Source organism: Paramisgurnus dabryanus, chromosome 10, assembly GCF_030506205.2.
Source record: "Paramisgurnus dabryanus chromosome 10, PD_genome_1.1, whole genome shotgun sequence".
In the NCBI taxonomy this organism is placed as follows: Eukaryota; Metazoa; Chordata; class Actinopteri; order Cypriniformes; family Cobitidae; genus Paramisgurnus; species Paramisgurnus dabryanus.
The window spans coordinates 7,020,033-7,037,845 of record NC_133346.1 but is presented as its reverse complement, the minus strand read 5'-3'; the positions used below and the strand labels follow the sequence as shown (position 1 = coordinate 7,037,845).

Sequence of the window (17,813 nt, the reverse complement as noted above, 5' to 3'; positions counted from 1 at the left end):
TGATCGCTTCATAAGCCAAAAGCCTTAACGGTTATGCGCCAAAACGGCTCGTACATACAAAAAAGACGAGGACCTGGCAACACTGCAAGACAGCCCGCTGTGGAACAGCCTATAAAAATGTGTACAATGCACAACGCCAAGACGGAGGTTTATTGCAAAACATAACGCTGTAAAATTATTTTGGTCAAAGCTGTGAATGATAAATGTGAGAAGGCAGAACGTTGCTATGGTTATCTCTGTGTCAATCATCAGATTTTCGGGAGTGAGTCTTGTTCCGTACAGACACGTAACGAACATTTAGGGGATTCACTCCCGCATATAAATGCGGTTTTCACTCCTGAAAGTTCGTAGTATGTACGAGGCCATAAAGAGACAGACAGAGAGAGACAGAGGCCATGTTTACATTAGAGCATTTGCGTTTTAAAACGGCATTTTAAAATGAAAACGATCCTCGTTTATACTGGCATTTTAAAAAGAATCTTCATCCACACTATACACCACCATAAACGCATGAAACATGACCAATCATGTAACTGGGCATGCGCATAAAAGTGTAAAATAACTTATTACTCTAATCATAGCTTACCTGCACGTTTACGCAGCCTAGGGGTGTGCGATATTGACAAAAATTCATAGCTCCTTTGCCGGCCACTACAACAGACACTATTTTTTAACCTATAAAAATGTGTTTGGGAAAGTCTTATACTGTTCTATCTACCCCCTACAACATATTAATATGATTAATAGGTTAATTTATATTTTATAACTAAACAGAAAGGTCTTTATGATTTAAAAAGAAAGCATTCAAGTGAACAGTACTAAACAGTAGCGAACTTGAAGCAAAAAATAAATTTTAGCAAATGCAAACTTCAATCAAACATAGTAAGAGGTGAAGTATTAATTTAGCCTACCAGAAATGCTTATTGCATTAATTTTTAAAAGTGTGCGAGGTCCGTACACGTCCTCCGCTAGCAACACACAAATAGCTAAAAGCGCAACGCCTAAAAGAGCATTATATATTAATGACGATGAGTTTATTGTTTTTATTAATTTATATTCACAAAACTTATCAACAAAACATCGATTCAAATTAAGAGACAAATTATCTGAAACGAAATTCATTTTAAAGTAGCAAACAAAACTTACATTAAACTGGAAAATAATGTCTGACCCATTACAATTCTCCCTTCATATTAGCCTTTACAACGCCTATATGGCATTTAAAATTACAGTCTATCTTTCGTAAGCTAACTAAATTTAAACAAAACATAAACACTTATACTGTTCTAGCTCCCCCCTACAACATATTAATATGATTGATAGGTTAATTTTTATTTTATAACTAAACAGAAAGGTCTTTATGATTTAAAAAGAAAGCATTCAAGTGAACAGTACTGAACAGTAGCGAACTTGAAGCAAAAATAAATCAGCAAATTCAAACTTCAATCAAACATAGTAAGAGGTGAAGTATTGCTTTAGCCTTTACCAGAAATGCTTATTGAATTAATTTTTAAAAGTGTGCGAGGTCCGTGCACGTCCTCCGCTAGCAACACACAAATAGCTAAAAGCCAAGCGTCTAAACGAGCATTATATATTAATGACGTTGAGTTTATTGTTTTTATTAATTTATATTCACAAAACTTATCAACAAAACATTGATTAAAATTAAGAGACAAATTATCTGAAACGAAATTCATTTTAAAGTAGCAAACAAAACTTACATTAAACTGGAAAATAATGTCTGACCCATTACAATTCTCCCTTCATATTGGCCTTTGCAACGCCTATATGGCATTTAAAATTACAGTCTATCTTTCATAAGCTAACTACGTTTAAACAAAACATAAACACATTAAACCCAACAATACTCAAACATTCATATAAAACAGACATTATCTATAAGGATACATGTTAAAACTATCCGATATAGCGTTTATAGATGTTTACTATTTTTGGCAAAACCTCCGTAACAAACCAACATTTACATGAATAAAATAATTTTTACTTTGAAAATGATGCGCTGTCACGTTAACATCAGCTGTTCGTTTACATAAGACTCCGTCTATGTTCATTTACACTCAGAGCAACGTCTGAGTTCTCAAACTAAAACAGGGTCTTCAGCGTTTGCGAACGAATCCGTTTATGAGGGTCGAAAACGGTGATGTAGTGTAGATGAAAGGCGTAAACGTAGCAAAAGTAACGCGTTTTAAAGGATAAACGCATTAATGTAAACATAGCCAGAGAGAGAGAGAGAGAGAGAGAGAGAGAGAGAGAGAGAGAGAGAGAGAGAGAGAGAGTGTGAGTGAGTGAGTGAGTGTGTGTGTGTGTGTGTGTATGGTTGGTGTCTCTGGGCAGTGGAGAGGTCAGAGCAAACACTAGCTGCTATTCACGGACAAATCAAGTTTGTGTGAGAATCTGCCCCCCCTCCCTAGAGCAAATTACCATCTGAATGCTTCATAACATCAGTGCCTGAGACTGCAAGATCCTGTCAGCATGGAAGTCAAAAGAGGGGCTATGAACGAAACAAAAAATGACTCTCTGCCCCCTGTCTCTTCATACAGACCCAGTGCATCCTCTTTCTTAACCAGCATCTCCGCCATATGCAAGTCTGATACACACACACACACACACACACACACACACACACACACACACACACATTCAAGGGTCAAACCAAATGTCAAGCAGAGCACCCTGTCAACCCAAACACACATGCACACGCATGCTTCACTTACAAACGCATGTCCGAACACAAACACACAGGCTGTGGTTCCTCAGCCAGAGATGATCTGGTGATCACCTCTTTTCCTGTGATACCATGTTGACACCCATAAACCCTGAAAGCATGGGAGAAGAGATAATACAGAGATTTGGACACACAGAAAGGTGCTTGAATACTTTAAAGCCAATGCATTGATAATCTACTGAAACACACAGAAACCTAAAAACCTATTAATATATTTATTAAACATGCTTATAAATCAAAATAAAGCAGCTTCTGTAAATGAGCTGTTCATATTCAATTATTTTATTACATTTACACATTTAGCAGATGCCTTTATCCATAGGGACTAAATGCTTCATATTTGACTGTGCTGAACTCTTGATTTACTAAAGTTGCATTAAAGGTGCCAAAGAATGCCTTTATATAATGTGTTACATTGTTCTCTAAAATATCGAAATAGTTTATTAGATGCAAAAATGATCCAGAAACGGTTTTACATGCCCTTTTACAACCCTAGGATTTTTGCCTATTTGTTTGCGAAATGTTCTATTATTACCTTATTTGAAAGGGTCATGAATAATAACGTTGAGCTCAGATCAGTAGCTCTGTGTGTGTGCAAAATTGTATCAAACCTGTATCATGTTTGAGCCTGTATCAAAAAAAAGATACACATTTTGAAGAAAAATCAATTGTTTGGGGATTAATGGACGTTTCTGAGTGGTAATGTCAATAGACGGTTTCATCGCACGCACGTGATACACGTCTGGATCCGAACTTTACTTCCAGTTTCGTTTTTTTAACTTGAACAAATGCCTCCTCGAAAATAACAAATGTTTTGGTTTCCTAGGTAATCTGTGTGTTGTTTTTTTGCTTTTTATATAAATAAACTACGTTTAAAGAACTTTGTTGTTATTTATTCTTAGCGGAGCTTACCGGAAGTTACGTGCGGACCGCGACAGCCGCTTGTTTATGTTGTTACTGCTGAAACGGTCTATAGTAGAACTTCAGCTTAAACATTAGCATATAGCGCTAACTAGGGGTGTAACGATACATCGGTTATATTTCTAACGATACAATGCATCGATGCCACACATAAAATATGAGGTACTTTAATTTTGACAGTCTCTATGTCCTCATTCCTTGACGTAACGTCCATTTCCGCCAAAGCGCACATTTTTGTTTATTTTCGTCTGCTAGTGTCAGCAAATTAATGCAATGCAGCAACAAAGCGCTTGTAGTGAAAAGAGACAGAAGACGAGCGTGTGTTTAGCACTGCAGGTGATATTGTCCATGTAAAATGCAGTGTCCGCTCTCCTGAACATTTTGATCAGTTAATTTTTTTTTTTTTAAAGAAAAATATCTCAAAAGAGGCCACTGCAGAACTTGTTTGACTGTTAGATCTGAAGTTGTGTGACAGATCAAATGTTTAAGTTTAACAGCTTTATTTTTATATTAATTTACGTTTTTCTACAACTACCTTAGTTAGGGTGGCCATTCGTGCCAGTTCCGCCGGACACGTCCTGAACATGTTTTCGGGTTCGTTCTCCGGAAGTCACGTTGCTAGACCGAAGAAGTCATCGAGGTTCTAACATTTCAATTAAAATACATTAGAAAATTAAGATTTATTTCTTTTAAGACATACAATCATTGTAGTTTCATTCGTACCTTGAAATGTAGCGGTTGCTTTTCTGAAATAAAACCCGAAATATTAAACCTTGATGACGTATGCGGTCGACCAACGCGACTTCATGTTAACATGTTCGGGATGTGTCCGGTGGAACTGGCACAAATGGCCACCCTAACCTTAGTGATTGTCACTATTGCACATTTTGGCACAAAATACTGAAGGACTTTGACTGTTCCCCTTCATTATTCCTTTTTCTTTATTTAAAAGTGTATATTTGTTTTAGTTAGTTGTAAATGTTCCAATTGGGACAGAGATTGTGCCATTTTTAAAGAATTTAATTAAACGTTCATGTAATATTTTGGTTGCATTTGTAAGTTATTAAAAATGTAACTAGTTAACTAGGCATGTAAAATATAAAAATATCAATAAATTAATCGAATCAAATGAAATCATAATTGCACTGAAGAAGCATTTACGGCAAATATTGCACTGCTGGCGGAGAAACTCAATATTGTATTATAGGGCTGGGTATCGATTCAGATGTTCCAGATCGATTCGATTTCGATTCACAAGCTATCGAAACGATTCAATTTCGATTCTCGATTCAATTTTCAATTCCGGTTCTCAGGTCGGATTTTATACTTGATTCTCGATTTAACTCAATGAATATAGATTTAATACAAACACTATATTAATAAAAAAAGAACAGGGAACAGCAGTTTACAAGTGGGTAATTAATAAAAACAAATTAAAAGCCACGACACTCGTCGTGGTCTTGCTTGCGAAATCTAAAATGCTTCCATACCTCTGACTTTTTATGTGAAGGTGGCATCAACTTTGATGAAGCACCTGATACCGCCAATTTAAGCACTGAATGAATGAATGACAGACTCGACTCTCGCTCCTTGGTAACATCGCGCAAGGCAAAAAAGAGGGTGACATCTAGTGAAAAAGACTAGTAATTAGATAACATTAATCTTACGTTCAATGTTTGCGTAATAAATATGAAAGAAAAAAATCGATTCTGCTTTTTGAATCGATTTTTGAATCGACCACATAAAAAAAAAACGATTAATCTAAAAATCTATTTTTTGCCCAGCCTTATTGTATCAAATCGTAATGAACTGTCCGATTTACACCCCTAGCGCTAACTCAGTCGTCACATCATTGTTTTTAGCATTGTAACAACATTGGAATCACTTTAATGTGTAATTTAATGTTGGGGCGTACATCACAACTATAACGCCACAGTCTGTGTTATGTTAAGATTGGCCTATTTTCCAGCGATCTTTGCATGCATGAGATTTACATAAGAAGGAGGAAACAATCGTGTTTGAGGCTCACGATATCTCATAAACATTTACAGAACTCTTATTATTCATCTATGCACGTTTTACATTCTACGGCACCTTTAATACAGGGGTCTGTTTTCAAAAATAAAAAAAATAAAAAACATTTTGCTAGCATTCACTAAGAGGTAAATTGTGTGTCACATAAATATCAACTTATATAAGCTGCAATATTTATAAATACATGAATGAGCATATTAATGCATTTATACATCTTTAAATGATCAAACAAATACTTAAAAAATATATATCTTTCAGGATCACAAATAAACTAAACCCTGAATTATTTCATTTGAACTGAAATGCTGAATGTAGAAAATAGACGAAACTCATTAACAAGCAATAAAATCACCTCAAAAACACAGCACGTTAAACAAAATTTAAGCTCGAAAGTTTAATTGCAATATCAAAAATACTTTATATTGTATCAAAATCATTGTCTTTGCTTGTTATTAGTTGGACTAAGCTAGAGCCAAGTGACTTTGCGTGACTCACGTTGGCCAACGGTGCGACCCACAAGTGGGTACCGACCCAGAGTTTCAAAACCCCTGGTCAAGAGGACTGTAATAGGATTTATGGACTCAACTTAATAAACAAGCAGAGTTTCTGTTGACCTTGAGATGTAACGGGTCCAACACACAGCATACAAACACAAAATAACAACATGACATCACAGGTTATTTATTCTAAAAATACACTCAAACTTCGGCTGTCCAGAAGCCACGACTTATGCAACTGACACTCTAGATATAACCAATACGGACTACATCTCAAATATACCCCAACCACCATTAAGGACTGATCTTATTACAGTGTGGTCTAGGGACTTCGACCGAAGCATCCCACCCCCTACCCCCACTGACACCAGGGCATAGAGTTCACCACGCTCGACTGCTAGCAGACGGCTACGGTTTAGGACCTCAGGACTGTGTCCCGCTCGCCCTCTGGCCTGTGGACCCCTCCAGAGGTTTCTGTCCTACGAGCACACGCATATGTTTGCTCCTCCGCACGGTTGTAAGTGAAACCAATCACACGGCCCGTAAACAGAGACCTAACCCTGCTCCCCAAAGGCCCGGCCCGGATCGGGTTCCTATTCTCAGAAAGTCTTAGCGTCACCCTAGTGTAAACCTGGAGCCTTTCTAAAAAAAAAATAACTGATTTTGTTTTCAAATGCAAGCCTGAGATTGATTAAAGGAATAATGCACCAAAAAATAAAAAAACTTAAGTCATAATTTATTCCCCCTGTTTCCTTCGAAACACACAAGAGGATTTCACAAGCAAAATACAAAATACAATATTTCTCTAATGTTGTTATTCATCTACTTTTGTGCTCAATGCAAAAAAAATAAACCCCAAGTCATATGGGTTTATATAAAAACCTTTTTAAAAGTAAAATGTGCAGATAAGCCATATGTTAACCAAAAAACTAACTGACAGTTAACTAAAGAAATATTTTATTGGTACATAAGTAAACCTAAAATAAGCTAAAATAAAATCTCTGTCTGCTCTCCATACATCACATCAGTTAATAAAAGCAGAAGGTAAGATGGAGGGAGGCCGGGTTGCCTCATTTTCAACTTCCATCAATTCATTCCCTGCATTTCAATTATTTTAGATGTGTAATCCTTTCACTCTCAATAGCAAATGTAATCGTCCCCATGGCCACCGCATCAGACCGGTCAATATGAACCCAGACGACTCATTACTTCACAGGCTGCTGTCTACAGATGCCGGAGACTTCATGAGCACAATAGCAACAGAAGCCGTGGCCGCTATTGAGTTTCCACTTCCCACATCTCCCTTTAGTGCCTTTAAAGCCGCCTCTCAAGGGCACTTTGGTCCGACACACACACATACAAACACACAGAGAGATTTACAAATGCATTCCCCGGTATCCACTTTTTGATTCAAATACAACACACCTGACATTATATGGACGGATGTTACATCACCGTTAACGGACGTTACGTCACCGTTTACAGATGTTACACCATTAACAAGCTCAAATCACTGGGCGTATTTAGGATGGTGACAATGGGGGGGGGCAATCACTTAAATTTCCATAAACATAAGTTTAAAAACAAACTGCAGGACATTTATTGCTTTTACACTTTAGTGCAGTCTTTTCATGAATCTCAAATAATGTGCCAAGGTCACATTTCACCCCTACACACAAAAAATATATTTGCAATGGTGACATAATTTTTATTTTTTAATTCCTATGATGATTCTTATTTCTATAATACATTACTTCATTACAGTAATACACAGATTATTTTATTTATTCAGCATTGATCTAAAGAACGCATACTATCCTGATTTAAAATTAAATCCCATCATTCTTGTTTTTATTTGCATCATCGTACTTATGCATTATCGTTTTATTCTTTAATTTTTGGGAAAAAATATGACCAACATGTTTCTGGTTTCGTGAAGTCTTTAAGTCTATGACACAGCATGAGAAACCAGTAAGCTTTTAATTGCATGTAAACAATAAAAGAGTTTAACCTCTCACTGTGCGACTCAGTCTGACCTTTTGTCTCACAATGAATGTTTGTGTTTGTCTTTTGTGTCCAAAATACTCCCCTCTCCTCAGACAGCAGTCAAAAGCCACTGGTGAAGAGTGCTTTCAATGAAAAAAGGTCCTACAGGACCCTAACTCTGGTCCTACAGGACATCAGAGAGGCCAGAACAAAAGACGGCTGGACTTTAACAAGTAAAGCAGAACAAAACAAGGATTTTAACAACATGCGTTTCACCCCAGAGCCTCGTAACCAAACACCTGCCGATGAGGAGGAAGTGATGTCATGTGAATTAGCGGACTAATACAATCTAAATCATTTTTTTTAGAATAGCAAAACGTTTAATACAAAATCATTTATACTTGTTATAAAACAAGATAATAACATTTTGGGGGGGGGGGGGGTGTTTAATAGTTCCCAGCTGTATCAAAACACAAAAAGAGCTCTTAGTAGTAGATTACTATCACAAATATTCTTCTCAACCCTTTTCTTCAGGGATTTGCCGAAACCGGCTACAGGAAATTTAAAGCAAATAAGAAAAGCTCTTGAAAAGGACATATTACTTTTCCCCCTAAAGATTTATATAATCAAATATGACCTCACTGTTAACTTACGGACAAAAAACATCAAACCTGCAACAGAGATTCATATCTTTAAAATCCATTTTTCCTCTTTATGATTAAATATTTTACCATCCAATATGTTGATATTAGTTTAGTGCAAGAGATTAAACTGAGCTGAAAAGCAAAACCATTTAAATCTTATTAGCTTTTAAGGATTATTATGACATTCTTTCATATTCGTTCTACATACTTTCATTTCTTGAATTCAATTTTATTTTTATAAAGCATCCAGGAAAAGATATAAACCCTTACATGCACGAGCTACCAGGTTCACGCTTTTATAGAGGCTCGAGTTAAATTCAATTCTAACAAAAACGCACTTTCAGCAATGAATTTCTGGGGATTTCAGGGGTTTTCTGGTTCTCTTTCAAAGCGACCCGAGCCATTCAGACGGTTCTGAATGAGTGACGGATCAGCGCAAACACACACAGTCTCACTTCAGACATGACATCACCTCTTTTATAGCCCTCCAGGACACCAATTGTGTGTGTGTGTGTGTGTGTGTGTGTGTGTGTGTGTGTGTGTGTGTGTGTGTGTGTGTGTGTGTGTGTGTAAGAGCGAACAGAAAAAGAGAAAAAGCTTTCTTTATAATTTCTTGATAATTTCTTGATAGTAACAAAACATGTGTGTGTGTGTGTGTGTGTGTGTGTGTGTGTGTGTGTGTGTGTGTGTGTGTGTGTGTGTGTGTGTGTGTGTGTACCTGGTAATTATCACGTTGTGGGGACCAATTGTCCCCACAAAGATAGGAATACCAGTGTTTTTGTGACCTTGTGGGGACATTTTGATGTCCCCATGAGGAAACAAGCTTATAAATCAAACAAGATGATGTTTATTGAAAATCTAAGGTACAAGAAAGGTTTTTGTGATGGTTGGGGTTAGGGAATGGGGTAGGTAAGGGGAATAGAATATACAGTTTGTATGGTATAAAATGCATTACGTCTATGGAATGTCCCCACAAAACATGGAAACCAGAATGTGTGTGTGTGTGTGTGTGTGTGTGTGTGTGTGTGTGTGTGTGTGTGTGTGTGTGTGTGTGTGTGTGTGTGTGTGTGTGTGTGTGTGTGTGTGTGTGTGTGTGTGTGTGTTCCTTTAATAAATCAAACTAAAACAGGGACCTTAACAGTAAAAACTGTATGCAGACATATAATTTGTGGTGTGTCAAAATCCAACAGAACAGATGAATTGAAGCCTGAAGGAAAGTGGGAAAGATTTATGTTTCAAACACAATGTAACATAAATTTATGTTTAATAATAGTAATTTTTCAATCAGGATATGCTGAATAAAACGATAACCATAAAATAACCATTGAATATAGTTAAATTAAAATAATTTGTTACTCATTACGATTTTAGTTTTTGTGTGATTTGTATACTTGAATTTATTTTCTAGTTTGATGTTCTTTTTTTGAATATATTCAAAATAAATTATAAATATATCAGGGCTCCAGACTAACTTTTTTCACTAGGAGCACAGTGGCCCCCAACTGAAAATTTTAGGGGGGCAACCAGAAAATTTAGGGGCACATACCGTAAATCAACATGCTCACCAAATATTCACATTATTACTAATAAATACTTTGATGATAGATGAAGAATGTACAGTGTGCAACATTTTTTACGATTTAATATATATATATATATATATATATATATATATATATATATATATATATATATATATATATATATATATATATATATATATATATATATATATATATATATATATATAAAAGTTTCTGCTTACATCATATATGTGTGTGAACTGTGTATAATAACTTTGTATTAATAAATGTACCCACATGCATGTATATGTTTTAGAAATGTTTACATGTGTATATGCATTTGTATATTTATGTAATATTTATATTATATATAAATATAAATACTTAATATATACATTTTTTTTCTTAAAATTATACAGGAATGTGTTCATATTTATATATATACATATTTATTATACACAGATTACACAATTATGTAATGTAAAAAAAACCTTTTATTCTGCTAACGATTAATCGCGATTAATTGTTTAGCATCCCTAATATATATATATATATATATATATATATATATATATATATATATATATATATATATATATATATATATATATATATATATATATATATATATATATTATTAAATCTTTTAAAAGATATAAATAAAACTGTGGTTTTATAACTATGCTTATATAAGTGCATGCTTAAATAATTTTTTACTGAATTAAAGATATTGAATACTGAACAGTTTAATAAAAAACCTCATGACATAAGATTTCTCCCATCCAGAAAGTTTTATAGCTCGCTCCATGATCCACACAGACCCATCCAGAAATTATCTTTAAACCTGCCATTCAAACCCCGAAACCCAATACCTAAAAAAAAACATTATTCAGGCCCAGTTCCTGATCACCACCACCCTAAGACCACACAGCACCTGGAAACTCACAGCTCATAAAGATCTGTGGCAAGCTGTGGTTTTCGCTTTCCAGCCAGCAAATGACAATGTGACAAATTTACAGCCAGCGAGGCAGTTAAACACATTCGGCCCTCAGCTTTCACCTGAGAGTAAGTACGCATCCACCTTTCAGCCAGTTACAACCGCAGCCGACACACACACACTAAATAACAATGCCCTTTTCCTTTCCTCGAAAATCGGGTTTGTTAAAAAAAAACGTTGCTTGTTTAGGGCTGAACTGATCTTCTCTCCAAGCTACGCTACTACAAAAAATTCAGCACAGAATGACTTTAATCAAAACTGAACGAATGGGCAGCGTTTCAACAGCATCAAACCGCACTTCCACTGACATAAATGCAGTGCTGATAAACGTAGCTGACCACATCCGAGAAAAGCACAGACATGTCATTTCAAGTTCACAGCAGAACCAGAAATGCAAAAATTATGGTTTCCCAACATGCAGAAGACCACAAAAGACATTAAAATTAGTTTGGCTAAATATTTGTAATATTAATAAATTATATACAGTATCTAAAATTTGCTTGGTACTATACAAAAATATAGATAGCAGTAGCACACAAATGGTGATAAATGACTTAATAAAGAAATGCTTAATTCTCAGTACCCCAGAAAAAATAGCACATTCAGAACAAACATTTTGGACTGAACTGGAGGAGAGAAGACATCTTTGTGTTTTAAAACACAAGGCCTGGTATTAATTTGATGTACCCTGAAGAAACATTAATATAGAACAGCCAAAAATAACCCATCAGCCACAAAGTCTTCAGAAGTCCTCATTAAGAAGGTGTGCAGTACTACTACTTCAGAGGACGCTGACCTACATACCGAAAATAGAGAACTAGATTTGATGGTGGCCTCTCTCTCTCTTTTTCTCTCTCGATCGCTCTCTGTCCTGTTGACAGCTAAACTGCATTGTCCCATATCACAAAAAAACAATGTTGGCACCACAACCAAAGCTGTTCTTTTATCTTTCTCTTATTTTTTTTTTCTTTTGTGCGTTCTCTCTTTCTCCACACCTCCGAAACAGCACTCTAGAGGAGAAAGCCGTGTGATAATTCCTGTCCAAACATCTCATTCCTGTGACACAGGGTCATCTGTGAGGGAAGCAGAGAAGTGCACTGGAGCTTTAGAAATTTGACAATAACCGAGCTCTGGAAAATAACAGGTGAAGGGACAAACAGGTTGTCTGGAAAAAAAACTAAATAATGCAAATAACGACAACCATCGTGGTTTAGATTGCAAGAATAAAACACAGTAGTGTTATAATTTAACATGAAAGGCAGATTTTATCTTAAACATGCAGAAACAGCTGAAGTGTGAAGTTTCTTGAGAAAAGGAAATGAGAAAAATAAAACTTGATTGCTCATATGAGCTCAATATAAGCCATTAATTTAGCCTCTGTTGATGACTTTTTAATAAGATAAGCATGGGCCTTAATGCACAGATGCTGACATATTCTAATAAAAGATTAATACTTTCTGTAAAACAGTCTAATCATTCAGTGATCTCATCTAAATACTTTGTGAATGCAGCACAGATTCAATCCCTGGCAGATATGAGGTGTGTAACTGTGCGAGCACACAGTCCTTCAAACAGTTTAAGCAAAGTTTTATTGCCAAGTTCAAAGCATGAGCCATGTCCCATAACTTTCAGATGGATCAAAACTCCTGTTAAAACACAAAAGTAATAACAAAGCTTTTTAGAGTTTCATAAAATGTCCTTTATCAGATTATACACACACACACAGACACACAAAGCAGCAATGCCTCTGGCCATGACCCTTTAGCCCAGCTGCAATTCAAAAGCACAAAGCTCCCTTTTCACGAAAAACCTGCACATCAACGTGACTGATAAACTGCCCGAGTTGTTTCTCACAGGAAAAAGCACTTTCTGATGGTTCTCTCTACATTTATAGCTCGGCAAATGAAAAAAAAAGCGCTGATTTCGGCTTGAAATCAAGCACGCTCCTTTGTGTCCACGTAACTTTAAGAGAAAGAATAGTACTCACTGAGAACACACGCTCCCGGCCTTTGGGAAGAGAAAGAATCCTACTTGCTCCGGTCCATTTCGTGTTTCAATGCAGCTGTAAAAAGTCCCTCCCGGAGCTGTGGAGGCTGGAGAACCAAGCCGGGGCCCCCGGGGGAAACGGGCCGGCACTGGCTGCCTCTCGCTGCCAGTCAGGCTGGGAAACCGGCTTCTGTGCGGGGAGCAGCTGTTCCCCTCCTCCTCCTCCCATCCGCGGCACTTCTGCACAACCACACAAAAGCGGACGGAGAGCGGCCGCCTCCTCCCTGAGAGTGCACGAGCGCAGACGAGCGGGGCGGAAAAGAGGTGAGGCTGGCGGTCGGACAGGCAGGTATTTGGTTCACGGCGCTTTCTGCTTTGTGGATGCGCTGCTTTTTTAAGAGTGGGAGGAGACGAGAGCTTCTGGGTGAGGAAGCTGCGCATAATCCCCGACGGCAGAAACTTCCTTCTGGCTGGAAGCGAGCAGGACATCCCCCGTTAGAGCGGGCAGGAATGTGAGGCCCGATTTCAAAGAGGCCCTGTTACACATGGGGCTCAAAGTCACTTCAGCGTGACCCTAGGGTCAGACACGGCAAGTGTGTGTAAGAGAGCCCTGTGTGTGCATGTTTAAGCAGGCGTAACCGCTAAAGAGACGTGTCTGGAGAAAGTGACACTGGGTGAACCGGGAGGGGAAGACAAAAATCGCCCGAGGTCTTAAAGTGTTTAACGCGTATTTACGAAAGAGTAACTTTTCTTTGATAACTTCGGTAACACCTTAAGATAATGTTGAATTTGTTAACAGTTTACGCATTAGCTAACATGATTCTAACAATAATCAATCCTCATAGTGATTATTATTCTTAGTTTAGTTATTTTCAGCATTTACTGACATATTTTTAAAATCAAAAAGTTGCACAGCGAACTAACAAGAACAACAACAACAACAAAGTATATTAAAAATCTAAATTTCTGATTGTTTTAGTCACATTTAATATTTCACCTCTTTGCACCTGCCACATATCAGGGGTCTCATTTATAAAGCGTGCTTAGGCACAAAACAAGGCTGGAAATGTGCATACGCCGGTGATTTATAAAAAAACAAACTTAATGGGACTAGGGGTGGGCGATAAACCGGTAGACAAAATTAACCGGTAGAAATTTGTCAACCGGTAGAGATTTTGGACTATCGTTTCTATCGAGGTTACGTGCCCACGTCACGCTCCTGTGCGTGTGGTCGCGAAAACGTAACGTTTGTACACGTATTTAAGCACTGCAGTTTTAAAACAAGTTATTTTAAGCCATTGAAACACAGACAACAGATCTGTATGCGTGCGTTCTTTCTGTGTGTCAGGAGCGGACAAGTCGCGCAACCGCTGCTCTTTCTGTCTGTGAGGAGCGCGCAAGTCGCGCGACCTCTGCTTATTAAGCTCGTGAGCATTTTTCCCGCTTTATTGGCCTTAAATACACATATGCGTCAAAATTCCCGTCTTTGCAAGCATCATCATAAACACGACCAGTAAGGTCTTAAGAGAAAGTAAACAGCTAAAAGAGAAAGCGCATGTGTAACAGTGTATTGGATCCGGACTTTGGACTTAAAGGGGAAGTTACCTAATTTTGCTCCTGTCTGTCACTCGTGTTAATCAAACAGCATTGAGAAAAAAATCTCTCGCTCCTGATTAAATCACTTTTCTACCTTAAATAAAAATATATATAGGCCTATACATATATGCATAATTATTTATTATCATTCTTATTGACTGTGTATCTTCAGAGAGCTTGAGTTTTGTTTGTTTTTATCTTCTTTCTATGCTTGTATATGTTTTTTGTGAGAATTATGAACATTTCTATGGTATTAAAGATTTAAACCTTATTAAAACATAAAAAACTCTACCGTGATACATATCGTTATCATGATATAAAATTAATCCTATCGTGATAGAAGATTTTGGTCATATCGCCCACCCCTAAATGGGACAATGGGCTTGCAGGGCGGGATCAGAGGATGATTCATGTATGCACACTTGCAGGTGATCTTTGATTTATAAAGGGAACATTGCTTTGTTTTATAAGTCTTAATATTTTTTGGCGTAAACCATTTTTGGCTTTTGTGCGTACGTAGACTTTTAGCACAGTTTTATAAATAAGACCCCTGGTCTCTAAATATCAGTCTGTGACATACAGGTATGGGTTGGTAGTTTGACAACCTCGTAATTGTGGCTTTTAAGTGTTAAACATTATTTTAAATTCCTAAAATTTGCTCAACTCAAAGAGGTCAGCACCACCCGTAAAGTGTTAAATTATGCAATTCATATTTGATTTGAAAGCATGCTCAAAGGACTTGGCAAACTAATCACTACCCACTGACAAAGGATTTGTGCCAAAACTGGTTTTGTTCAGCCTGATTTTACAAAAATTCATAAGTGTTTAGGAGTAGTCTAATTTGTATACATTTGTACAAAGTTAATCGTACAAACATATAATTATAGGGCTGGGCGATAATTCGATAACGATAATTTTACCGATATAAACTTTTTCGATAAAACGATAAGGACAGTTCGATAAGTGATCGATAATGTTTAAGCACTGTGCGTAATGTTGCGCGAGCACTTCCGGATGCGGCACGCGCTCTTGGTTTACAATCACAGTGACAGTCAGACTTGAAGGAGTGGAAGATGAGGCAAGTTATTTATTTATTAGTAGAGACCTATGATTTTCGCGATGCGGATAACGCGGACGGAATCACGGAATCCAAATGCGCGGAAACATTTTCTTGTGTGTAATGTTGGACACGCAAACAGGGTTCGTCAAACACAGCAGACACAGGTGCGTGCAGTATACTTTACTTTCATTCAGCGTCCGCCTTGCGCACGCACACGTCCGCCCAGCTTTAAAAGTATATTTACAGGACATTCACAAATTCAGGAAACTGAGGAAAAGCAGCAGATCCACCACTGCAGTGAATATAGTGTTTGGGTATGTGCGCTCCCACAGCAAAGTGACACCCTTGACATCCATTTATCAGCGTGTATAGCTCGTATATGTATAACACACGCGTGATCACTGAACTAAGTTTTCTTTCTTGTTTAAGTGAACATAAACAGCTGTTACTCAGTATATTGAAACTTAAAGCAGTCTGTCTTGGGTCTTAAAGGGACAGTAGTCTGCTGCTTTTGTGTCAGAAATGTGTTGATTTCATAACAAATAGATTTACATTTAATACAGATGCATTAAAACAAGATTTTAGTTTTTGTATTTGTCATGTTCTGAATAAAAAGTAGTTTAAAACCATTATTAACTGTCTGGTTTTTACAATTTTCATTCAGGAGCAAAAATCTGCCTTTAAATTTGACAGGAGTAAAGATTTGTTATTTATCATGATAATTATCGATATCGACTGATATGGAAAACATTTTCTCGATAATTTTTTGAGTCATATCGCCCAGCCCTATATAATTATCAAAAAAACAATAACGAAACCCCACCACTAACCCTACCCCTAACCCCAATGTCACAGAGGTAAAAGTACAACAATGTATGAATGGGGTTGTACAAATTAATACGAATTAGCCAGGAGATAGCATTGGGTGTTAAATCATTTTACATTTATATGAAGAGTTTGGTTCCAACACGCAATAAATGCATTTTGACTAATTTTGGTAAAAACGTGTTTTCTATACCAAAAAAAGGTGACCGTCGGTCTCAGTACACGATGTAACTACAGAAGAGTCAAGTTTAAAATAGGAAAAATATTGAAACTCTTTGGTTATTTTTTGCACGATGCTAATGGTCTAATCAGATTCAATGGATTGTGCTAAGCTATGCTAAATGTGCTAGCACCAGACCAGAAAATCATTAGCCTGGGTGCCAGACGATCTTAGCCCCGCCCACCACATTTTGAAAAACGGGAAGATCGGTCTGGCGTTTTTCCGTTGAGGAGCTACTATGCGAGTCCCAAAACTGGCCGACGAATCAAATTGTGAGGACGGGCTTTATACGATGATGGACAGATGATCAACAGTAACGTATCAACCACGTCACCAAAGAGCACGTGTGTTCAATCTGTTTACAATGAAATGGCTGCCGCTGGAGAATTCATATGTGTGGAATCTGACATTGAGTCTGTTCTAAAAGATATCGACAGAGCATTGATTTAAAAAGAGGAACAGAGAAACGCGATCAAGGCATTTGTTTATGTTTTCGCCGTCCTTCCTACGGGATTCGGCAAAAGTTGGTCGCACTTATGGAGGACAAAGTTAAAGAAGCAACTGAAATGGGTATCACGGCGATGCAACTCGGCGTGCACAACGTGATGGATATAATTAGCGGTCGTTGCCAGCTTTTTTTCGGAAGCCCGGAATCGTGACTGCTGAATAAGTGGAGGGACATGCTAGGCTCCGATATTTTTCAAGCCAATGTAATGGGTAGCTATTGTCGTGGATGAAGTTCACCTAACGTACAAATGGTAAGAGAGTCTTACTGTAT

The 17,813-nt window shown here is 37.2% G+C and overlaps 1 long non-coding RNA gene across 2 annotated transcripts in view; it reads right to left on the bottom strand.

Annotated features, from left to right (window-relative positions):
* LOC135743171 (uncharacterized) overlaps window positions 1–14,008 on the bottom strand; it is a 56,738-nt gene extending 42,730 nt beyond the window's left edge. The window contains exon 1 of one of the 2 annotated variants that reach the window (XR_010530489.2): window positions 13,336–14,008. This is a non-coding gene — a long non-coding RNA (uncharacterized lncRNA). The remainder of the gene's footprint in view (window positions 1–13,335) is intronic. The other variant, XR_010530490.2, reaches the window with a different exon arrangement.
* Between the last annotated feature and the right edge of the window lie 3,805 nt (window positions 14,009–17,813).